Source organism: Carcharodon carcharias, chromosome 11 (genome assembly GCF_017639515.1).
Source record: "Carcharodon carcharias isolate sCarCar2 chromosome 11, sCarCar2.pri, whole genome shotgun sequence".
In the NCBI taxonomy this organism is placed as follows: domain Eukaryota; kingdom Metazoa; phylum Chordata; class Chondrichthyes; order Lamniformes; family Lamnidae; genus Carcharodon; species Carcharodon carcharias.
The window spans coordinates 160,017,927-160,044,477 of NC_054477.1; the positions used below are offsets into that span (position 1 = coordinate 160,017,927).

A 26,551-nucleotide genomic window follows, 5' to 3' on the forward strand; every position below is an offset into this window, starting at 1 on the left:
CTCTGCAATCTCTCACCATTTAAATAACATGCTTCTTTTTTTACTCTTCCTGCCAAAATGGACAATTTCACATTTGCCCACATTCACTTAACCTATCTACGTCACTTTGTAGCCTCCTTATGTCCTCTACAAATTTAACTTTCCTACCTATCTTTGTAGGTGATGCAAGTCTGTCAGGTCAATGGATGCATGATTCAGTCACTATGCTCATGTACTCAGGGAGCAAATTTTTTGACGTGCAATCTGTTTTTTGAGTTTCCAATACTAATGTGGAAATACATCATTACTATTGGCCCAGATTTTGGAGCCAAGCTCTTTTCATTCCAAGTGACCTTGACTCTGTGCAGGTCAAACCCCAGGAATCTGCACTCGCTGCAAATCGGGGCCGTACCAAGGGGCAGCAGGGATCTCTTCATATTATCGGCAGTTTGCAAATTCACCGGCCTCATTCACAACCAAGAAATGCACACACCAGAAGGGCCTTGCAGTGGAGATTGACGTCACAAGTAGTTTCACAGACCAAGATTGAAATGATACCCTTTCTCACCTCAAAAAGTTAAATATGGAACAAAGCGGCAAACAAGCACACGTTTCCAGCCAATTCTACTAATGTTGTTTTGACTACTATTGGAATACTGCGGCTGTCAGAAAGGACCGACTATCAGGCATAAAGACAAGGATAACCCTTGGTTCCTTTCAACTGTTTTGCTCGATGGCACAAATTTTGCATATTAAATCTCCTGTCAAAAAACTAAACAAAGACCCTTCCCCCCATCCCATTTGTAACAGTTCAGTGGGTCAAAGTGCCACGTAGGTGTGGGGTTACACCCTAACAATCAAGGAACGCCAGGGGTGGCGGCTGCTGAAGAGCTGATCCGTGCCAAAGTAAAGGCACCGCAATGATCCTTCCCAATCTCCAGGATGCTTAGGAAAGCCAACAGCCAGAGTAACAACAGCTGCTGATTGCTACACAGCGAGTTTACTGGACAAAACGTGCAAGTGGCCGTTGTGTGGGAGGGCAAGAAGAGGGCTGCAATACCATTATGACTGCACAGCCTGCCAGAACACACCACTGCGTTGCTCACCCATCCACAGTGTCCTTGGGAGCAAATGAGTTCGTGTGGCCCACACTGTCAGGCACCACCTGCCCCAATCTTTTGCAGCTTAAATCAACTCTTTTGCAAGGAAATGGTCTTTAAGGAATTCTGCAGGCGGAGCCATTTATCATGGAACTGACAAGGGCTCAGAAATGAGAATGCAGATGTTTTTCCGTATGGAAGCAAACCTCAGATTTTTTTTTTGCCAGAAATATGTTAATTGCTTTTTCCCCAGTGACGATAGCTCAAGGCTGCACTTTAAAGCGGGAGTATGTTTGTGTAATGTTTTTGGCAGAAGGGCGGATTTTTACAAGCTGCAGTTCTCTCACTTCGTGACTGCACTGAGAGCTTGACTCCCTCCCAATGTTTGGTGAAGACAGCAAGCGTAAACTCTCCTTGTGTTGCCCACTCTCTAGCGCCTCACACAAGTAGCTATTGATCATGTATGGTCCAGCCCAATGAGGGTCAACTGCTATCCAACCACAGGCAGCATCACAGCCCGTCTGGTTGCCACCTGGTATCCACTGTCTATGAAAGAATCACACAGCAACAATTAGAAGTGGGATTCCTAGGTCCAATGAGGCAATATTTTTGTACCTAATATAAGGTTGCTAAACTGAAATTTGAATTAGGGTCAAAGCTTCCGCATCTACCCTGTCTTCAGGGATTTTTGGAATAAACCCTTTCATGACCATAGAATGGCTGCAGCCCATTCAGCCTCTTGCAGCCACACTGGCTCTCTGCAAGCGTGACTCAGCCAGACCCACTCCCACAACCATGCCTCCTTCTGAGCTCGCACCAATCCATGAAAGGCGGCACAGGAAATTCTGGGCTAAACTCAAGAGGAAAGGTTAGGAAGAAAATCTTGGCCGTGGAAATCAAGCTGGTCAGCTTCAAATCGAGCAGATGAACCTTCCGGAGTGGCTCGGAGCTAAGGATTCACCATCAATCCATCTCAAAGGATGTGTCGATCAAGAAAGGAAAACCTATTTGCTTTCTTGCCCAACATGCGCACGGACACCCCTCAATTGCACCCCTTCAGCTGTTTTATCTTATAAGGTTGAACAGATTAGGCCTATATCCATTAGAGTTTAGAAGAATGAGAGGTGATCTCATTGAAGCATATAAGATCCTGAGGGGATTTGATAGGGTCAATACCAGTAGGATGTTTCCACTTGTGGGAGAGACTAGAACTAGGGGAGACAGTCTAAGAATAAGAGGTCTACCATTTAAGATGGAGATGAGGAGGAATTTTTTTCTCAAAGGATCGTTAATCTGCGGAATTCTTTTCCCCAGAGAGCAGTGGAGGCTGGGTCATTGAATTTATTCAAGGCTGAGATAGACAGATTTTTGATAGGCAAGGGAGTCAAGGGTTATGGGGGGACAGACAGGAAAGTGGAGTTGAGACCACAACCAGATCAGCCATGATCTTACGAATGGTGGAGCAGGCTCGAAGGGATGAATGGCCAACGCCTGCTCCTAAGTCCTATTTCAGGAGAGGTTGGAGCTCTGTTTTCTAGAAAAGAGAATGCTGAGGGATGACCCTGCAATGATCTCTAAAATTATGAAAACAGAGCTCCAACCTGTTCAACCTCTCCTGAAATAGGACTTAGGAGCAGGCGTTGGCCATTCATCCCTTCGAGCCTGCTCCACCATTCGTAAGATCATGGCTGATCTGGTTGTGGTCTCAACTCCAAATCTCCTGTCTGCCCACATTGACTCCAACAGGGTCAATGTGGAGTTGTTTCCACTTGTGGGTAAGTCCAGAACTTGGGTCATCAATATAAGATAGTCACTAAGAAATCCAAAAGGGAATTCAGGAGAAACATCTTTACCCAGAGAGTAGTGAGAACGTGGAACTCACTACCACAGGGAGTGGTTGAGGTGAATAGTATCGATACATTTAAGGCGAAGATGGATAAACACGAGGGAGTGAGGAATAGAGGATATTTTGATAGGGTGAACCAAGGCTGAGGTGGAGCATAAACACCGGCATGGCCCAGCTGATGTGCTTAGCCTGTATATTCGATGTAATGGACCAACACTGACCAATGCAATTGTAGTGAATGTTCTCAAGTATTCCATGCTTTAGCAAGTGACTGGGCGCACAAACCAAACTCATTATTCTCTTGTTCACCATTGGTAACAGATACCAGGATAAAATAATTCATGATCTAAGTGCATCATGAAGCATTTTACAAGCTCTGAAGTCTACTTGGCACAAATATACCGTTGTAACGTAGGGAAATGTGGCAGCAGCCAATTTACACAGCAAGATCCCACTAAACAGCAATGAGGTAAAATCAAATCATCTGGAGGGGAGGGGGGAGTTGGGGGGCAGGGGTGATATTGGCTGAGGAATAAATGTTGTCCGGAGCACATGGCCAAAATAGTGGCCATGGGATCTTCTACATCCATCCATGGGGGCAGACAAGGCTCGTTTAGCATCTCCTCCAAAAGGTGGCATCTCCGACAGCGCAACCTTCCCTCAGTACTGCCACTGAAGTATCAGCCTTTTTTTTTGTGCTCAACTCTCTTGAGTGGGACTTGAACCTACAACCTTCTGATTCAGAGGCAAGGCTGCTGCTAGGTGAGCCAAGTCCAACAACAGGAAGGTCAAGCATGACCAACTCATGATGACCCTGTCAGGAATAAGAGACTTCCATTGCACCTGATGCATTATGTCACTTAAACATTTGCGTGCTTGGTTTCATTAAGTGTTGTCATTTGTTTTGTTTTTGGAGAAGTGTTGTCGGTCTATCGTTGAGGAAGGAAGGGATGTGATGAGTTCATCCAGGTACTCAAGGATGAAGTACTTGGAGGAGGTTTTATTTTTCGTTGGAGCAAAGAGCATGCAGTGACACAACATTCAGGAACTTAGCCTGTCAATAAATAATCAGCACTAATACAGACCAACAATAGCTTCTTTCATCTGGAACTCGGCCCAAAGCCACCTGCTAAGTTTTGCCATCCTTGCCTCATGTCTCTGCACAGATTTGAGTTTTCTACAACTTTGCAGGTAAATTGTAGGTTTTACACCACATCTACAGACTAAGTATAAAGGCAAGTCAATGCAAGGATAGTGCATCTTTTGTTTCTCAACATAACATCTGCCCACTACCATTGTAAATAACACACTGTAGTCAGTGCTATTCAACAGCAATTCATTATGTCACCCCAATCTCTTTTCGTGGTTTTATCTTACAAAGGATCTCCTTTTAAAAACACTTTTCATTTATGTCTACAGATGAAAACTACAATGCCTGGCCTGGAACGTACTACAACAAGCAATCTTTCCAAAGATGCAGCTTAACCAACATTTTGCAAGTCTAAGAGAGGACGACAACTGAATAAATCTGTGCTTTGCTATTCCTCACAGTGAACAATTTTCTTTTCAGCAGGGATGTATGAGGTAAGAAACATTCATTTCAGTTTTCAAAAAAGCTGTTGACGCTGGAGGTCAATTGAAAATTTCACAACCAAGGTTGATAGATTTTTGTTGGCTAACAGTCTCTTTCTCTCTCTCTCTTTCTCACACAGACAGTCTCTTGGGATCAAGGATGACTTGCTTCCACTCTGGTTCAATGGGTTCTAAGATGACTGATAAGTCCAGTGTGTGATCTGCAGACTCTGCCACATCCGGGGCAGGCAGTGCTTGAAGGGTCAGGTAGATGGCCTGTTTGGGGGTTTTTGCACTCTCTCCAACATCTCGACTCCACTTCTACACATGCTCGACAAAGTCTTTTGATGCGTGCGGCGCCTTCCCAAATAAACCTTCTCCATTTTGGTCAGTCACAAGCCAGGGACTCCCATGAGTCGATGGGGATGTTTGACCTCTTCAGGGATGCTTTGAGGACAGCCCTAAAGCATTTCTGCTGCCCTCTTGGGAGTCTACAGAGCCAAGGTGACTTGCAGGGGGGGGGGGGTGGGGGGGACACTTATGATACAAACCAGGCATGATCATTCTGCTGCAATGGCAGAACAGGCTCGAGGGGCTGAATGGACTCCACCTGCTCTGATGAATTAAAATCCCCTTTAGTGAGCGCCACCTTAAGTCACCTCATTGTAAATCTCAAGGCCACTTTCCCAGCATGTAACTTGCTGACAACATGAAGATCTCAAAACTCAAATCAAATCCCCCCTCAGCCAACCTTTCTTTTCCAGTACAAATAAAATTCATTATGGTTGTTCACGTGACTGATGCCTGCTATTCCATGGGTTCCTCGTGGCTAGGTTTCCACTCCTACAGCATGATTTGTACACCTCTCTGCAACCTTTGACATGCTCACCAACACTGTCCTCCTCCAATACTCCATAATGAATTGCATCAATTTAAACTTGTCTGCCGCCCACCAGTTTGTGCTTTGATTGTTTCATTTCAACTTCCCCCAAACAGGTTTTGCCAGGTCAGGCTGATTCTAATTTCAAAGGCACTTTTCTCATGACCAAAAGAAGACAGAGATTAGAAACATAATCTCCAAACAAATGCGTCACCTTTGTTCAGTCCTTCAGATCAGCCCTTTTACAAACGTGTGCGTGTGTGTGTGTTCAGACCCTCCGCAAATGTAGGTTCTCGTTTTTTTGATATATGAACAAAATTCTGCAGATGCTGGAAAGCAGAAATAATTAAAAAAAAAATAAATCTGGATATACTCAGCAGGTCAGGTAGCATCTGTGGAGAGAGAAACAGAGTTAACGTTTCAGGTCGATGAATTTCATCAGAACAGTTCTAACGTGCTATGTGCTTATGGCATTTTCTATTTTTGTTCCTGTTCCTAGTTACTGGAAGACAGTGATAAAAGCAAAAAAAACTGCGGATGCTGGAAATCCAAAACAAAAACAGAATTACCTGGAAAAACTCAGCTGGTCTGGCAACATCGGCGGAGAAGATAAGAGTTGACGTTTCAAGTCCTCATGACCCTTCAACAGAACTGCCAGTTCGGCGGAAGGGTCACGAGGACTCGAAACGTCAACTCTTTTCTTCTCCGCCGATGCTGCCAGACCTGCTGAGTTTTTCCAGGTAATTCTGTTTTTGTACTGGAAGACAGTGTCAGTACCAAGAAAACAGTGGCATCACTACTTATCAAACTTGGCAAAAATAATGCGAGTAAATCCATAGAGAACACAGAAAAATGGCAGATATCAGAGACACATTGGAGTGTCCTGACAAACCTTAATTTTAAATCCTATGGTCCACACAGGACTTAGTGAAAAGGACATTTCGTGTGTTATAAAACAACTGAGGAAGAACCGTTCTGTTGAAGGGTCATACAGACTCGAAACGTTAACTGTGTTCCTCGCCGCAGATGCTGTCAGACCTGCTGAGTTTTTCCAGGTTTTGTTCTGACATCATTCCATAACTTTAGGCTGCAACATAAACAAGGTGCTTCCCAACGTTTCAACTCACTAAGCCTCCTTCGACAGCATCTTCCAGACCTGCGACCTCTACCACCCAGAAGGACAAGGGCAGCAGACACATGGGAACATCACTGCCTGCAAGTTTCCATCCAAGCCACTCACCATTCTGATTTGGAACTTTATTGCCATTCCTTCACTGTGGCTGGGTCAAACTTGATTGTACACTGACCTCCCAGCAACACCTCCAGGACACCGGAACCAAGGTCAAGGTGAGAGTGGATCTAATATGAAAACTGGTTGGTACCAGCTGCAGCAACAAAGCTAACACACTATCCACTGCTGGACTCACCCCGGTCTACTCCACACCAGAGAACTACTGCTAAACCTGGCTTAGGAGCCGTGCACACAAGGGTGATAGATATCCACCTCCGGGAAGTCATAAGGACTATTTCTGGGATGTTGACAGTAATACAGTTCGAGTGGCTTCCTGTGCTGGCACATATTGAACCTCCTGATGTCTGCAGGGAAAACATCCTCCTCCAGGAATGCCACCGGCTGACACATAACGGAGCTCTCCCACTGAAACGGGACCTCGAACAAAAACCATGCACCCAGCGGGAATCCCACAGTCCTGACCGGAACACACTCCACCTCCCACAAACTGGCCACAGCCCCATCTCTCGATGGCACACCTCCTGGTTTGCAGCTAACATCACCGACCACAACCTGGTAACTGACCCAAGTAGCAAAGTCCCATGTTTCAAACTTCCATGGAATATCTGGACAACCCTCAGCCACTTGAGGACAGGCCAGGGAAGATGTAGCCACTTGGTTACCAATTTAAGATAATCCGTCGAGCTCATAATGTGGCTCATTTACACTTTCTCCATGGCAATGGCTCAGCCAATCAGAGTCAACTTGCTAACCAATCAGCACACTTTTCTCCTGTAGTATAAATTGTGGGTGATTTTTTGAAATTTGGCATTCTTGTGTTTGTCCTGATGAGTGTAAGACAGAAAGATTCAGTAACATGTCTCTCCTTTCAGCAAGACTCAAGTTCTGTACTACCAAGTGACAAAGGAGCTGGCAGTGCACACAGTTATACAATGCAAAGCTACAACATACCCCTAACAATCTAATGAGACTTGTTAATTCCTCCCATACATGACTGAATGATTACATCATGACATTTACTCCCCAAATACATTCACTTGATATTGCACAGAAATCCCACTCACAAAGGAAATCAATTCCAAAGGCTCAAAAGGGAACACATTATAAGGTAAATATTTCATTTTCTCCATCAAGCCTTTTAAACAACAGCCCAGTACTGTTAATGAAATCACCACTCCAAGTGTCAGTCGTGACTCGGTGAGTAGCACTCATGCCTCTTGCCAGCGAATGTGGGTGCAAGTCCAAATTCAATGACTTCAGGATGTCCCAGAGCATTTTAACTCCAATGCCATACTTTTGGAGTGTCGTCACCAATATAGGAAACATGGGAGCCAATTTGTGCAGAGCAAGAACCCACAGACTACAATGAGATAATAACCAGATAATCTGTTCTATTGATGCTGCTAAGGGATAAATATTGGCCAGGACAGTGGGGAGAACTCTTCAAAATAATGCCATGGGATCTTTTATGTCCAGTCGAGAGGGCATTTAGGCCTCGGCTTAATGTCTCTCTTAGAAGTGCTGTACTTCCTCAGTACTACACTGGAGTGTCAGCCTACATTTTGTGTCCCAGTCTTTGTAGTGGGTCTTGAACCCAAAACCTTCTGACTCACTGAGCCACACTTTACACTTGAATGGAAATCAAATATTGGGTGTGTTCGAAAAGATTCATTTTCTGAATACTTGCTTGGCATAAGGCCTCGGCAATGCTGCTCGCAGACCTAAGCTAAAAGATCTGGCAGTAATTTATTGAACAGTTACAAGGTTCTGGATAGACCTGGATCACTCACACGAAGCCTAAAACTGACAGTCTCAGCTGGAACTGCCAGAAATGAGCATATTTCAACATTTGTGCAGGAAAAACTAAATGGTAAGTCGATATTGCACGCGTGTGTTCACAGCTGAATAGTTAAGTTCTGACAGCACGTAATCAAGGCTACAAATCTGCCACAAACTTCTATTGCTCACTCACACAAACTCTTGAAAGAAACATGCTTATCTTCCAAAGCGCTCACCTAGAAAATTAATGTCTACAAAACCATTTCAATATTGTGGACATTGACACACACTCAGAAAAACACACACACACACAGACAGACAGACAGAGAGACACACACACACAGACAGACAGGCAGACAGAGAGAGAGAGAGACCAATACATCACCATTCACAAGTTACAAGAACGGATTTTGTTTAAATTAGTTGCTATAGATGTATTTAAATGAAACTTTTTACTTCAAATACATTGTTAAAGATGCTTTATTGTAGACACTAGCAATTATCATATTTATGTAACATCTTTAACATTTAATAGTACAGAACTTGAGTACTGCTGAAAAAAGAGACATGCTGTTGAAGCTTTTCATCTTGCACTCATCAGGACAGAATCACAAGAATACCAAACTTCAAAGGGAACAACAGTTTATACTGTATGAGAAGAGGGTGCTGATTGGTCAGCAAGTGAACTCTGATTGGTAGCGGCGTTGCTATGGAGAATGTATAACCTGAACATAGTAAAATATTTTAACATATGTCAAAGGAGACACAATTTGACACCAAGCCACGTATTGGATATTAGGATAGGCGCCATGTCAGGTGGATATAAAGGATCCCATAATACACTTTCGAAGAAGAACAGGGGAGTTCTCCCTGGTGGCCTGGCTGGTATTTATCCTTCCACCAAGAATTAAAACTGATCATCTAGTCATTATCATATTACTGTACGTGGGAGCTTGCTGTGCACAAATTGGCTGCTGCGATTCCTGCATTAGAATTGTAACAACAATCCTAATTTGCTGTAAAGCACTTTGGGGTATCCTGAGGTTGTGAAAGGCACCATATAACTGCAAGTTTTTCTTTCCTACTGTTTCTAATCCATCACGTGGTATACACATCAACATCAAAAGGGGGTTATTGGCGTTAAAATATTTTACTGCCGGAGTCAGAGTTCCATTCTTTACAAATCAAAATATTTTCCTGTTTTTATCGTGACGTTAATCTATATCCATTTTGACCAGCCGACTCAGGGGATACAATAGATTTAGAAAAAATATATGGCCATAAAATCAGAGCCATTACGACACAGAAGGAGGTCATTTGGTCCATTGAGTCCATGCTGGCTCTCTGTAGAGCAATCCAGTCAGTCCCATTCCCCCACCCAATCCCCATTGCTCTGCAAGTTTATTTCCTTTAAGTGCCCGTCCAATTTCCTTTTCCTCTGATCGTCTCCACTTCCACCACCCTCGTTGGCAGCGAGTGCTAGGTCAGTACCGTTCGCTGCGTAAAAAAGTTCATCCTCTACAACCTCCCTGAACCTCTTTCCCAAAACCTTAAATCTGTGTCCCCAGGTCCTTGTACCATCAGCTAATGGGAACAGCTTTTCGTTGTCTAGCTTATGCAAACCTCTCATAATTTTGTAAGTCTTTATCAAACTGTCCCCTCAACATCCTTTGCTCCATGGAGAACCAGCCCAGCTTCTCCAACCTAACCTTGCCAGTGAAATCCCTCATCCCTGGAACCATTCAACAAAAGCAAAATACTGCGGATGCTGGAAATCTGAAATAAACACAATAAAATGCTGGAAATATTCAGAAGGTTTGGCAGCTTCTGCGGAGAGACAGAGTTAGCATTTCAGGTCCACAACCTTTCATCACAGCTGCTTTCGCTGTTTCGCTCTCCATGGATGCTGTCTGCCCTGCTGAGTATTTCCTGCGCTTTCAGTCATGAATCCAATAATTTGCGCTATCGTTCAACAAAATATTAATACTTTTTCAATCCTCCTTTCCCTTTGATTTTTGCCTCCATACCATAGCTTCAATTTGTGGTTGGATCTGTTTACCAAGCGGGTTTATCCTGTGTTATGTTTCCTTTAGGCCATTCTTGACAATTATCCCGGTTTCATTTCGGATCATGTTTGTTTTGACCTCTTAAGCTCTCAAAATCCTGGATAATTTTCATTTAATATTTGGCATTTCATGCCCTAACGTGTTCCATTATGTCAAGCTTTCCGGGCCGTCTTTCCCAGGAGATCTGCTTTCGGCTCTTGAATATGCCTGAAGGCCCAGGGTTGGCTTCCCCCTGTGGGTTTCTGAGCAGCACTTTGTGAAGTGACCACTCGATTTAACCTTGACGTCACTTTTTTTTTAAGATCATAAGCTAACTACGCATGGGAGGCCATTCGGCCTATTTCGTTCTTCCATCCAGAATGGCACTTTAACTTGGAGTAAATTGTCCCAAGGCACTTCATAGGTGCGTAATCAAACAAAACCTGACATCAAGGGGAGGCAGTAATGCAGCGCTAATATCCCTGGACCAGTAATCCAGAGGTCCAGGCTAATGCTCTGGGGACATGGGTTCAAATCCCACCACGGCAGCTGGTGAAATTTAAACTCAATGAATAAAATCTGGATTGAAATCTAGTCTCAGTAATGGTGACCATGAAACTATCGTTGGAAAAACCCATCTGGTTCACTAGTGCCCTTCAGGGAAGGAAATCTGCCATCCTTACCTGGCCTGGCCTACTTGTGACTCCAGACCCACAGTGATGTGGTTGACTTTAACCTTGCTCTGAAATGGCCGAGCCAGCCACTCAGTTCAAGGGCAATTAGGGATGGGCAACCAATGCTGGCCTTGCCAGCGACGCCCTCATCCCATGAAAGAATAAAAGTAAAATCACGTTAGGAGATAGGAGGACAGCTTACCAAAGATTTCCTCACAATTGGCTTCTAAGGAGAACCTTAAATGAGGAGAGGGTGGCGGAAAGTTTAGGGAGGGAATTCCAGGGCTTGTGGTCCAGGCAGCTGAGGGCATGGCCGCCAATAGGGGGGGGAGTGATTAAAATCAAGAATGCTCAAGGGGCCGGGATTGGTGGAGCGCCTACATCTGGGAGAGTTGTGGGTTTGGAGGAGGTTACATCGAGGAGGGGCAAGGGCATCGCGGGACTTGAAAACAAGGATTGGGAGTTTTAAAAATCAAACACTTTAGTGAATCTTCCAAAGAATTGAGAAGGCGTCCACCAAAACCAAACTGATAATTAGACAAAGTGTGAGCTGTAACAACACTAGGGACAGAGACTTATTGGGGTTAAGGGCACTTGGAAAGTTTTCACTTCAACCCTCTTAAACTCACAATCGAAACTCATTTCCTCCCACTAACTGGGTCAAAGCTTAAAAGTTCGTTTTACTGCATTCTGTGGGATCATTTCCTTTCACCTGTGATCAGGGTTAAAAAATTCAACAAAAAAGGCTTTTGTAGCAAGGTTGTTGCATAAAAGCCCAGTTCCCTGTTAAGTTTGAAAGGCTGGAGGAATGCACAAAGTCAACACTCCATCCTCAGATTTCCTTCACAAGAACAATCTTCCCAGAACTAAACCTTATCTCTAAAACATTAACATGAGCTAGATACTTGTCAAACCTCAGGAGGCCATAGAATGGATAGTCAAACTAGACATTTCATTATCAACTGTGCCAATCATAGGATAGTGCCATTGGACCCAACCGTGCATAATGGATCAACGGTAGAATCGGAGTCAGGAGTTACAAACAATAAGTCCAAGGTGGCCGAAAGATATTGCATTTCTATAGTGCCTTTCATGGCCTCAGGACATCCAAAGGTTCCAAGCAATGGGGGAACGACTTTGAAGTAGCACCACTGGTGTCAGAAACATGGCAATTTGAGCACAGCATGATCCCACAAACAGCAATGTAATAGTAGCCAGATAATCTGTTTTGGGGGCATTGATGGAATGATGACTATTGGCCAGGACACAGAGAGAAACGCCCCTGCTCTTCTTCGAAATAGTGGCCATGGGATCTTTTGCGTCCACCTGACAGGGTAGGTGAGGTGTGGGGACATAGGACTTAGGAGCAGGAGTTTGATCTTCGAGCCTGCTCCACCATTCAGTAAGATTATGGCTGATCTGGTTGTGGTCTCAACTCCACTTTCCCCCCTGCCTGACATAACCCTCGACTCCCTCGTCTGTCAAAAGTCTGTCTATTTCAGCCTTGAATAAATTCAATGACCCGGTCTTCACTGCTCTCTGGGGAAGCAAATTCCACAGACTAACAACCTTGAGAGAAAAAATTTTTCCTCATCTTTGTCTTAAATGGTAGACCTCTTATTCTTAAACTGTGTCCCCTGGTTCTAGTCTCTCCCACAAATGGAAACATCCTTCCGGTATCTACCCTACAAATCCCCTCAGGATCTTATATGCTTCAATAAGATCACCTCTCATTCTTCTAAACTCCAATGTGTAGATGCCCAACCTTTCTTCAAAAGGTAAGCCCCTCAGTTTTTAAGTCCCTCAGGACTTGATTTAGCATCCTGTCCAAAAGTCAGCACCTCCAACAGTGCAGCACTCACTCAGTACTTCATTGGGAGTGTTGGCCTGAATTCTGTGCTCAGGTCTCTAGAGTGGGCCTCGAGCCCACAACCTTCTGACTCAGAGTCATAAGTGCTACTCGCTGAGCCACGACTGACTCCATTGATCAAAGTGACTCGTTCCCTCCTAATTTCTTAACGTTGCGAAATTCCTGAGGGAGGGAGCGTGAATTGACATCATCGGCATCTTGCTTTGACATATTTCATAGAACTAGGAAATTAAACAGAGCTGGTAGGTCAGGAGCCTTCAATGATAATCAACTTCTCAACAAGAGAAACAGGTGTCTGAAGTGCAGGATTGTTTTTACATTCGATGGAACATTTTGCAAAGCTCTGGCATTCCCACGGAGGAAATTCATTAAAGTCTTGCCAAGAAGAACAGCAAGCTCGGTGCAGTGCAGACAAGATGGCCAGAGTTAGATAAACATATCCCACTAGAAATCCCCTGGCCTTTGCTCTTTGAATGGAACAAAACCATCAGTTCAAAGACGAGATAGGTTGGGGAAGGGTGGGGAAGGGGGTGGGTGGAGAACTGAAAAGCCGGTGCACAAAGCGATTTGTATCAGGATCTGGGAAGCAGAATGAGCAACTCAAAATAAAAAACACAACACAAAATAAAAATAAAAACAGAATTACCTGGAAAAACTCAGCAGATCTGGCAGCATCGGCGGAGAAGAAAAGAGTTGACGTTTCGAGTCCTCATGACCCTTCGACAGAACTTGAGTTCGAGTCCAGGAAAGAGCTGAAATATAAGCTGGTTTAAGGTGTGTGTGTGGGGGGCGGAGAGATAGAGAGACAGAGAGGTGGAGGGGGTTGGTGTGGTTGTAGGGACAAACAAGCAGTGATAGAAGCAGATCATCAAAAGATGTCAACGACAATAGTACAATAGAACACATAGGTGTTAAAGTTAAAGTTGGTGATCTTATCTAAACGAATGTGCTAATTAAGAATGGATGGTAGGGCACTCAAGGTATAGCTCTAGTGGGTTTTTTTTAAATAATAGAAAAGGAAAATCTTTATAATTTATTGGGAAAAAAAAAGAGAAGGGGGAAACAGAAAGGGGGTGGGGATGGGGGAGGGAGCTCACGACCTAAAGTTGTTGAATTCAATATTCAGTCCGGAAGGCTGTAAAGTACCTAGTCGGAAGATGAGGTGTTGTTCCTCCAGTTTGCGTTGGGCTTCACTGGAACAATGCAGCAAGCCAAGGACAGACATGTGGGCAAGAGAGCAGGGTGGAGTGTTAAAATGGCAAGCGACAGGGAGGTTTGGGTCATTCTTGCGGACAGACCGCAGGTGTTCTGCAAAGCGGTCGCCCAGCTTACGTTTGGTCTCTCCAATGTAGAGGAGACCACATTGGGAGCAACGAATGCAGTAGACTAAGTTGGGGGAAATGCAAGTGAAATGCTGCTTCACTTGAAAGGAGCGTTTGGGTCCTTGGACGGTGAGGAGAGAGGAAGTGAAGGGGCAGGTGTTGCATCTTTTGCGTGGGCATGGGGTTGTGCCATAGGAGGGGGTTGAGGAGTAGGGGGTGATGGAGGAGTGGACCAGGGTGTCCCGGAGGGAGCGATCCCTACGGAATGCCGATACGGGGGGTGAAGGGAAGATGTGTTTGGTGGTGGCATCATGCTGGAGTTGGCGGAAATGGCGGAGGATGATCCTTTGAATGCGGAGGCTGGTGGGGTGATAAGTGAGGACAAGGGGGACCCTATCATGTTTCTGGGAGGGAGGAGAAGGAGTGAGGGCGGATGCGCGGGAGACGGGCCGGACACGGTTGAGGGCCCTGTCAACGACCGTGGGTGGAAAACCTCGGTTAAGGAAGAAGGAGGACATGTCAGAGGAACTGTTTTTGAATGTAGCATCATCGGAACAGATGCGACGGAGGCGAAGGAACTGAGAGAATGGGATGGAGTCCTTACAGGAAGTGGGGTGTGAGGAGCTGTAGTCGAGATAGCTGTGGGAGTCGGTGGGTTTGTAATGGATATTGGTGGACAGTCTATCACCAGAGATTGAGACAGAGAGGTCAAGGAAGGGAAGGGAAGTGTCAGAGATGGACCACGTGAAAATGATGGAGGGGTGGAGATTGGAAGCAAAATTAATAAATTTTTCCAAGTCCTGACGAGAGCATGAAGCGGCACCGAAATAATCATCGATGTACCGGAGAAAGAGTTGTGGAAGGGGGCCGGAGTAGGACTGCAACAAGGAATGTTCCACATACCCCATAAAGAGACAGGCATAGCTGGGGCCCATGCGGGTACCCATAGCCACACCTTTTATTTGGAGGAAGTGAGAGGAGTTGAAGGAGAAATTGTTCAGCGTGAGAACAAGTTCAGCCAGATGGAGGAGAGTAGTGGTGGATGGGGATTGTTCGGGCCTCTGTTCGAGGAAGAAGCTAAGGGCCCTCAGACCATCCTGGTGGGGGATGGAGGTGTAGAGGGATTGGACGTCCATGGTGAAGAGGAAGCGGTAGGGGCCAGGGAACTGGAAATTGTTGATGACTGGAATGGTTACAAGTGCTAAACCACTCATTGTCAACACAAAGCCATCTTCTCAGATACTGGAAGGAGCATTCAAGTTAATTTTCATATCGTCCTTCACTATCACTGAATTATTTTTAAATTGAGAAGGTTCACAGTATCTGCTCTGTCAGGTAAAATAGCTGAATGAAGAATTTCATGAATGCTCTGCGGCCTCCCTCAATCAAGCTTCAAAACAAATGCTCACTATCTTTGCAACTTCCTGCAGCCTGACAGCCTTCCCAGACCTCCGCACTCCTCCAATTCTGCCCTCTTGTGCATGTGATGTTCATCACTCCACTATTGGTAGCCATGCCTCAGTCATAAGCTCGAGAATTTCCTCCCTAAACCTCTCCTACTCTCTCTCTCCCCTTTACGTCACTCATTAAAACCTACCTCTTTGGCCAAGTATTTGGTCACCAGTCCTAATGTGTCCTTGTGTGGTTCAGTGTCAAATTTTGTTTGATAATCGCTCCTATGAAGCGCCTTGGGACATATTAAAGACACTATATAAATATAAGCTGTCATCATGGCTACCCTAAACGTGACAAAACGCCTGAAGGTAGGGTCTTGTCACCTGCAAGCAGAAATATTTTGGGGATAAAATCACTTTTGGCACAAGAACCAAGTGGGCAAAAACTCTCAAACCTCCTGTCATACACTCTGCCCAATTTCCTTTTCCATTCAACTCAACAACCTACATTTATATATCACCTTTCACAGTCACTGTCACTGGAGAGGAACATGGGGTAGGGAGTATTACGGATTGTCAAACATCTTGCCCATGTTTTATCTGCCTCCCCAGAGCTGAAACTTTCCCTATGCCCCAATATGTTATTTGTTGAGTTACGTTCATGACCTTGGAATTATATTGAGTTTTCAAGCACAGAAATGGGCCATTCGGCCCAACTGGTCTTTGCTGTTCTTTACATTCCACATGAGCCCCACCCACCCTCATCATCATGACCAAAAATTATAGAATGGTACAACACTGAAGGCGACCATTCAGTCCGCTGAGTTTATGGCAGCTCTTTCGAAGAATTATCCAGTTAAATCCCACACCTCAACACTTTTCCTTTTTCCTCACACTTTTGTCTCAGTCAAGTATTTATCCAAATGTTCCCTTCTCCTTCATGTCCTTAGCTAGCTTTCCTTGATATGCCTCTAAGCTCCTGGCTTTAACCTACTCCCTGTGGTTGTGTATTCCACATTCTCTGCACTCTCTGGGTAAAGAAGTTTCTCCTGAATTCCGGATTGGATTTGTTAATGACCATCTCATATTCCTGCTGTCTTGTTTTGGTCACCTTCACAAATGGAAAAATCTTCTCTGTGCTCACCATTTGGAGTCCCTTCATAAATTTAGGAGGATTTGAAGGTATTTGAGAGGATGCAGAAAAGATTCACGAGAATGGTTTCAGGAATGAGGAACTTCAATTATGCGAATAGCTTGGAGAAGCTGGGGTTGAGCTTCTCATAAAAGGGAAGATTAAGAGGAGATTTGATAGAGGTGTTCAAAATCGTGAGGGGTCTGGACAGAGCTGAAATGAAGAAACTATTCCCATTGGTGGGAGGATCGAGAACCAAGGGACACCGACTTAAGGTCATTGGCAAAAGAAGCAATGGTGACACGAGGGGAAACCTTTTACACAGCAAGTGGTTATGGTCTGGAATGTGCTGCCTGAGAGTGTGGTGGAAGCAGATTCAATCGAGGCATTCAAAAAATCGAGACATTCAAAAGAAAATTGGATCATTATATGAAAAGGGAAAATTTACAGAGCTACGGGGTAAAGGCAGTAAGTTGCTCTTGCAGAGAGAAGGCACGCACATGATGGGCTGAATGGCCACCTTCTGTGCTGTAACTGTTCTATAATTCTAAAGGGTCACTAATATCCTTCTCCTTTCTGGACAAAAACACCCCACCTGTTCAATCTTTCTTGGTTGTCGAGTTGTTTAAAGTTTTGGTAAATTATGTGCGAGGGTGATTCAATTGACTGAGAAGCCCAACTTATGATAAAAACAAAAAACTGCGGATGCTGGAAATCCAAAACAAAAACAGAATTACCTGGAAAAACTCAGCAAGTATGGCAGCATCGGCGGAGAAGAAAAGGGTTGACGTTTCGAGTCCTCATGACCCTTCAACAGAACTGCCAGTTCTGTCGAAGGGTCATGAGGACTCGAAACGTCAAGCCCAACTTATGGTTGGGTCCAGTTGGCTATCTTTCCAACCAACAGGATCAAGCACTTAGAGCCTCAATTGAAAATCATACAAGTAAAGCATGTTAAACATATAAAAACATTGAAGTGATAGAAATAGCTTAGCACGTGGATCATGGTCATTTAATGTTTTATTTGCAGATTTGGTTAGTGTCTAATTTTTATCTACGTATTAAACATTCAAATGTTCACCGTTTGGTCAATAAGTTGCTCATTAACGTCTGAAAAGAAATCGCATATGGAATGATGCAGCACTGACGGAGGTTATTCAGCTCTTTGAAGAATCTATCCCCACTCGATAATCCAGGGGCCGACAGCAGACGATCAAAATAATAAAGAGATCTCCCCACTCATTCCCCAGAGCCTTGCAAATGTTTCCTTTTCAAGTATTTATCCAATCCCCTTTTGAAAATGACTATTCAACCTCCTGCCACCACCCTTTCAGGTCACAACAACTCTCCGTGTGATAAAAAGGTCTCACCTGCACCTCAGGTTCTTTTGCCAATTACCTTAAATCTGTGTCCTTGTTCAATATTTACCCAACAGATTGAATGAAATGCAGGCCACCTCAGAATAACCCTGTAGGCAGGAGGAGGCAGTGTCATAGTGATATTGTCACTGTCTAGTTTCCAGCAACCCAGGATAACGCTCTGGGGACCCGGGTGAAATCTGAATTCAATAAAAATCTGGAACTAAAAGTCTGACGATGACGATCATGAAACCGCTGTCGATTGTTGTTCAAAATCTATCTGGTTCACTAATGTCCTTTAGGGAAGGAAATCTGTCATCCTTACCTGGCCTGGCCTACATGTGACTCCCCGCCACCCTTCAGTTGGACGCAAAAGATCCCACAGCACTATTTTGAAGAGGAGCAGGGGAGTTCTCCCCACTGTCCTGACCAATATTTATCCCTCAACCAATATCACTTGTACGTATTATCTGGGCATTATCACATTGCTGTTTGTGGGAGCTTGCTGTGCGCAAATTGGCTGTCGCGTTACTTACATTGTAATAGTGGCTACGCTCCTAAACACTTGATTGGCTGTAAAAACTTTTTGAGATGTCCTGAGATTGTGAAAGGCGCTATTTAAATGCAAGTCTCTCTCTTCTTTATTAATCTGATCGTCTGAAGCCTGCCCCATGGAATATCGAGACAGATCAAGCAACATGTTCTTAAGATAGATTCTAGGAGCCTTTTATTCACACTTCAAATTGTCAAATAAAACACCTTTCTCAATCTCACAACATCCACTTTGTAAAAGGCTGATGTTTCCTTGCAAATATCAATAACTATTAAATAAAGTCTGCCATCTGGTGGCTAAAAAAGTAATTCCCAATGACCTGAAAATACATAAATTAACTAAATCATAATTAATGGTCAGAAAAACGTATTTTACGATTATACTGATTAACAAATTTAGCATTAAAATAAAAACTCTTGTCCCTCAGTGTCAGGTCTGAAGATATATAGCACCTTTCACAACCCCAGGATGTCCCAAAAGTGCTTCACAGCTGACAAAGCACTCATAAAGTTTAGTCACTGATCTAATGTAGGACAGGCAGCAGCCAATTTGCGCACAGCAAGCTCCCACAATCTGTAATGAGATAAATGACCAGTTAATCGGTTTTTGTGGTGTTGGTTGAGGGATAAATCTTGGCCAGTAAACCAAGGAGAAACTCCCCTACTCTTCTGCGAAATAGCGCCATGGAATCTTTAATGTTCACCCAAGTGGTGGCACCTTTGACAGTGCTGCACTCCGTCAATACTGCACTGGGAGTGAGTGTCAGCCTGGATTATGTGCTCCAATGCTGGGGCGATGTAAACAGGGGATGTGCGCGAGGCCAGAATTGGGGGAGCACAGAGATCTCAGGGGGTTGTTGGGCTGGAAGAGGTTACAGTGACAGTCCATGTAAAAATCTGAAAATAGGGACGAAAATTTTTAAATCGCACCAAATAAAAACATTGTTAAAACTCATGGATAAATAAAACAAGTCTCACAGTCGGAAGTACCTACCTCTTAAGTTATTCAAGGGCTTTTAAACTACTATTTAAAAATAATCTTGCCTGCAGGGTCATTCTGAGGTGGCCTGCATATCTTTTGATCTGTTGGGTAAGTGTTAGACCACACGTGAACACTTGCTACCTAAGCTGGATGTGTGGGAACGGAATCATCCTGCACAAAGCTCACACAGCATAGGCACCCATGACGCAAGTGTTTACATTTGCCTAACACCTTTCACCGCCCTCAGGCTTTGCAGGCTGTCAACGGACCCCCAAAGCGCAGTCGCTGAGGGAATGCACAGAAACACAGATGCCATTTCTGTGCACAGCGAGATCCCACAGCAGCTGCTCAGACAGAACCTGTTCTGGAGGTCGCCGTGTGCGGTTGTTTGAGCTGCCATGCAGAGTTGCAGAATGGATCACCAATTGGGAAAGTGCACCGCAGTCCTATGCAGGTGCACTCGGCACAAAGGCAGGAGGGGAAGCCAGCATTTACAGTAGCTCGGGAATGTCACCTTGATTATTTTTAACTGCACAGAAACAGGCCATTCAGCCCATCTGGTCAGTGCTGGTGTTTTTGCTCCACACAAGCCCCCCCGTGCCCTACTTCATCTCGCCCAGTCAGTACAACCTTTTACTCCTTTCTCCCTTGTGTTCATCCAGCTTCTCCTTAAACGTATCTATGCTATTCACTTCAACCATGCCTGTGGTTCCACATAGTTACTGCTCAGAATTATTTCTTAATTCCCTATTTAATTGATTAGTGACTGACTTATATTGAAAGCCCAGAGTTCTGGCCTCACCCATAAGTGGGAACATCTCTTTGTCTATCTTGTCAAGCCTCTTCATAATCTTATCTGCTCACAGCCCTTAATCTTCCCTTTCCCAGAGAGAAGAGGCCCAACCTGCACAATCCTTCCTGACCTTTATAAACATTTGCTGTCGACCCGCACATATGCATAAAACACAAGATGTGTGCAGTAATTATGGTTTTATTTAGTGTGTAATGCACCTTTAAGGATGTTACGTGTTAGGAAAGATCACATGATTTGTAGTAACCAATAGGAGAGCAGCATGGGCTTCCTTAGCAGTCAGTGTAGAGATAGAGTTGGAGTTGAAAGCACACATGTAGTAGTTGCTGCTGAGTATATTGTAAATAAACTCAATGTTTCCACCCAAGAAGTGTCTGCAGATCAACTCTATCATTAATAGCACAACTTGACCACCCTTGCAACAATGTTCTTATCGCCCTTTGGAGACCAGGCACATTAGTAGAATCTGAAATAAGGGGCTGAATTTCATGGGGCAGGGATGGGTGTATTGCTCGCTCCCCCCACCCATGGCAAGAATCAACCAGAAGCCAATGGACACAAAAAAAGCCTGCCCCACAGTGATAATGCGCCTGTGGGTGGGCTAAACAAAGAGAGAATGGGAATTCCGCCCCTCAGTGGGAAGACATCCTCCCCCCCACCAACCCTTGTGATCTGATTGGCCGGCAGCTCTTGCAGTCCCAGCAGCGCCAGATTCCAAGTAGTGGGCACTGCTGGGATTGCAAGGAGGTCCACGGAGAAGATGGACACGAGAGCCAGTGAAAGTCAGGATCAGACAGCGGAGGGTGAGGGGCCGGGGTGTGTTGCGGGGGGGGATCTGGAGGCTGGGCAGGGGGGAATAAAGTAGTGGGTAACATCTTGGGTGGGTGGAGGAGGGGGGGAGCTTTGCCCTCGATACACAAAGGACACCCCCTCCCCAAATTCTGTGTCCCACCTCCCGCTTTTACAAAAAGCTAGTTTCGAAAGCGGATTCCTCACTGTCACCCACCTGCCCATGCCAGCCATTTTATGGAGTGGGCACCATGAGATGCAGGTCAGTTGGCTTGGTAACAAGCTCAATTGCCCATCAGTTATTTATAAACAGCAGGCGGGCTTCCGATTTCAACACCCGCCCACCCACCGTATTATGGAGGCCAGGTTGGGAAGGCAATGGGCTAGCCATCCCTCGTACGTTGCTGAAAGCACGCCTGGTGGGGAGGGGACCATAAAATCTACACCAGGAGGTTGAAAAAAAACGTCGTTTCCTATCCATTTCAATCCATGTTTTCTAAATGTAGTGCACTGCTGCTAATTCTGGCGTTGAACAGCAACCTACATTTCAATACCTAAAACTGCAAATCAGTTACAACTGATGAACTGCATAATTGGATTCATTTTTTTTTAGATGTCATGACAGTGACTTCCTTCCAAAGTTATAAAACTGAATCAACTAACTTGGACTCCCACCTTGACTTTTTCTTAAAAATCTCTTGCCTCAAACCGCCCTTCCCCCACATTTCTATCACTGGTCACACAACGTGTCAACCCTCACTCATCATTACCTGACTGCATGATTCTTAACCATTAATCAAACAGCCTTTCTACACACCGCCAATTTTTAAAAATATATAATTAATCATCAAAAATGTTCACAGAAGGATATAATTATTCCTTCATGTTCCTATGATTTTCCTCCCAAGTTCTGCTCGTAGCAGTGTCCGAGATTAACATTCGATCCCTACACATGATCTCAGCTAAATGGCCGGGAGCTGAGAAGAGTTTTATTTGTTGTTCAGCAAAGCTCCAACAATCTAGAAGGCGCTGCCTGAAGGGGCGGGGGAAGCAAATTCAACAGTAATTTGCAAACGGGAATTGGATATTTGAAAAGAAGGAACCTTTGCAGCCCTGTGGGGAGAGAGCAGGGGGAGTGGGACTAACTGGATGGCTACTCCAAAGAGCCAGCATAGGCGCAAGGGACTGAATGGCCACTTTCTGTGTTGCAAGATTCTCTGATTCTATCAATAGCAGCAGAATAATGGAGGAAACACACCTGCAACCCTCAACTAGTTAAAAATATGTTCCTTCCTTTTAATCCTACACTTCCAGTATGCCTGCTAATCACATGAAAATCCTGTATTTGTTCAAAGCTTGACAGAAACAGGTTAAAAATATGGAAAGGAATATTTCCACACAATGGGACTAGAGGCTTTCATTTCAAAACCAATTCCCAAAGCTACCTTCAATAATTACCTCAATCCCAATTGATGTCACATAAATCCTTCGATTTATGCACTCCTTTCATATTCACGGCTAACCACCCTTGGAACCCAGACAAGAATCTGGCTGTACATGTTCTGCTACCAAAAGCATTTCACAACATGCCTGAAACACACATTCCAGCAGGACTGTAAGGATGAGATAACATCCTTTGTAACAAACCCACAAACACAGCCCACTGGATACAGATAGTAACCAAGAAACTCTGACCCTTGTCCATGCACACTGCATGCTTCTTCCTATACCACACAAAGATATACAGGTCCATAGAATTTAAAGCACAGAAACAGGCCATTCAGCACCACTGGTTTATGCTGGTGATTATGCTCCACATGAGCCTCCTCCCACCCAATTTATCTAATATATATGTAGCATTCCAATGTGATGATTTGGAATGCACTAAGGGGGTGGTAGAACCAGATTCAGTGGTAACTTTCAAAAGAAATTTGCATAAATACTTAAACTTGCAGGGCTATGGGGAAAGAGCAGAGGCAAAGTGGAACTAATGGATAACTCTTTCAAAGAGCTAGCATAGGTGAGACAGGCTGAATGGCCTCCTTCTGTAATGTTACACTTGTGCCAGGACAAGCCAAGTCGCTCCAGTACAGCTACAACACTGCCTGGTAGATGTCAATATGGAAAATTGCCCAGGTATGGCCTGTCCACTAAAACTAGGACAAATCTAAGCTCACCACTTAGTGCCCGAACAGCCTCCTCTTGATCATCAGCAAAGCGACGGAACGTGTCATTGACAGTGCCGTTGAGCAGTAATTACACACCAATAATTTGCTGACTGATGCTCAGTTTGGGTTCCACCAGGGGCCATTCAGCTCCTCACCGCAACACAGCCTTAGACCAAACATGGACAAAAGAGCTGATCACGAGATTGGAGGTGAGAGTGACTGCCCTTGACATCATGGCAGCATTTGACTTACTAAAAGCCACCAAGGCAAAACTGGAGTCAATGGGAATCAGGGGCAAAACTGCCCTAGCTGGAGTCATATCCAGCGCAAAGGAAGATGGTTGTAGTTTTTGGAGGTCAATCATCTCAGTCCCAGGGCATCATTGCAGGAGTTCCTCAGGGTAGTGTCCTGGGTCCAACTATCTTCAACTGTTTCATCAATGGTCTTCCTTCCATCATAACATGGGGGTGTTGGCTGATGATTGCACAATGCTCAGCACCATTTGTGACTCCTCAGATACTGAAGTAGCCTGTGTCAATGTGCAACAAAACCTGGACAATACTCAGGCTTGGATTGATAAGAGGCAAGTAACAATCATGCCAAACAAGCGCCCGGCAATGACCGTCTCCAACAAGACAGAACCTAACAATTTCCCCTTGGCATTGATAACAGGACATGTAGAAAACATCAACAGGAGTGAACAAAATCAACATGGATTTAGGAAAGGGAAATCAGGCTTGACAAATCTTCTGGACGTTTTTTTTTTGAGGATGTAACTAGCAGAATAGATAAGGGAGAAACAGTGGATGTGATGTATTTGGACTTTCAGAAAGCTTTTGATAAAGTCCCACATTAGAGGTTAGTGTGTAAAATTAAAGCACATGGGATTGGGGGTAATATATTCACATGGGTTGAGAATTGGTTAGCAGACAGGAAACAGAGAGTAGGAATAAATGAGTTTTTTCAGAGTGGCAGGTGGCAACCAGTGGGGTACCGCAGGGATCAGTGCTTGGTCCCCAGCTATTCACAATATATATCAATGATTTGGATGAAGGAACCAAATGTAATATTTCCAAGTTTGCTGCTGACACAAAACTTGATGGGAATGTAAGCGATGAGGAGGCTGTTAAGGGGCTTCAAGGCGATTTAGACAGGTTGAGTGAGTGGGCAAATACATGGCAGATGCAGCATAATGCGAATAAGTGTGAAGTTATCCACTTTGGTAGGAAAAACAGAATGGCAGAATATTATTTAAATGGTGAAAGATTGGGAAATGTTGATGTACAAAAAGACCTGGATCTCCTTGCACACCAATCACTGAAAGCAAGCATGCAGATGTAGCAAGTAGTTAAGAAGGCAAATGGTATGTTCGCTTTCATTGTGATAGAACTTGAGTACAGGAGCAAGGATGTACTACTGCAGCTGTACAGGGCCTTGGTGAGACCACATCTAGAGTATGCTGTGCGATTTTGGTCTCTTTACTTAAGAAAGGACATATTTGCCATACAGGGAGTGCAGCGAAGATTCACCAGGCTGATTCCTGGGATGGCAGGATTGTTAGATGAGGAGAGATTGGGTTGACTGGGCCTGTGTTCACTGGAGTTTAGATGAATGAGAGGAGATTTAATTGAAACGTAAAAAATTCTGACAGGGATGGGCAGACTGGGTGCAGGGATGATATCTCTTCTGGCTGGGGGGGGGGGCAGTTCTAGAACAAGGGGTCACAGTCTCAGGATACAGGGTAGGTCATTTAGGGCAAAGATGTGGAGAAACTTCTTTACTCAGAGGGTCATGAACCTGTGGAATTCTCTACCACAGAGGCAGTGGAGGCCAAGTCACTGAATTATATTTAAAAAGGAAATAGATGGATTTCTGGACTCTAAAGGCATCAAGGGGTCTGGGAAGAGAGCAGGAGTATGATGTTGAGATAAAAGATCAGCCATGATCATCTTGAATGGCAGAGCAGGGTCTTAGGGCCAAATGACCTACCCCTGCTCCTATTTTCTATGTTTCTATGTTTCTATTCAGTGGCATTATCATCATTGAATCCACCACTAACATCATCCTGGGGCTTACCATTGACCAGAAACTGAACTGGACTAGCCATATAAATACTCTGGCTCCAAGAGCAGGTCAGAGGCTGGGAATTCTGAGGCGAGTAACTCACCTCCTGACACCTCAAAGCCTGGCCACTACCTACAAGGCACAAGTCAGAAGTGTGACGGAATACTCCCCACTTGCCTGGATAAGTACAGCTCAAACAACACTGAAGAAGCTCAACACCATCCAGGACAAAGCAACCCACATAATTGGCACCACATCCACAACCAACGCACAGTAGCAGCAGTGTGTGTACCATCTACAAGATGCACTGCAGCAACTCACAAAGGCTCCTTTGACAGCACCTTCCAAACCCGTAACCCGTGACCCCGTAAAAGGTCAGAATTGGAGGAGGACAGAGGTTGTGGAAGGTTGTAGGGATGGAGGAGGTAGCGGTGACAGGGAGGGGGTGAGGCCGTGGAAGGATTGAAACCACAAGGATGAGAATTTCAAATTTCAGGCAGTTTCAGTACAGGAACAAACACAGTTCAGTAAGCACAGCAAGAGGGCAGGAAAAGCACAGAGGCAAGCGCCTCCAGCATCAATGCAGCCACACCCCAGATGGAGAAGAGTCAGGAAACAGGATAAAAGAGAGAAAAAAAATCATTGATGGGAGTTGAATGCTGTGCATTCAGTTAGATCATGTTTGCAATTTGATACTTGGATAATACTTGTGAAAATAGCTAATCTAATGCAGTCTAACTCAATGTTTTATTTCTTGCAAGTCAATTACAGTAAAATCAAATTTTAAATGTGGCTTTTACTGTGCCCAAGAGTCACCGACACAAAACAATCATGAAAACTGCTGGGGATTCACCAGGTTTAAAAGCTTGCCAATTACTCTCAACGATGTAACAATAAAAACACGGCAGTCTGCGACATCAAACGTTGAGATGCGGTGGAATCGCACTGTCAGCAGCTGGGATTGAAATTCTCTGAACAGCAA

General features: G+C 44.6%; 1 protein-coding gene across 2 annotated transcripts in view; it reads right to left on the minus strand.

The window, feature by feature from the left end:
* dock9b (dedicator of cytokinesis 9b) overlaps positions 1-26,551 on the minus strand; it is a 298,109-nt gene that overhangs the window by 239,504 nt on the left and 32,054 nt on the right. The gene's annotated exons all lie outside the window — the stretch shown is intronic.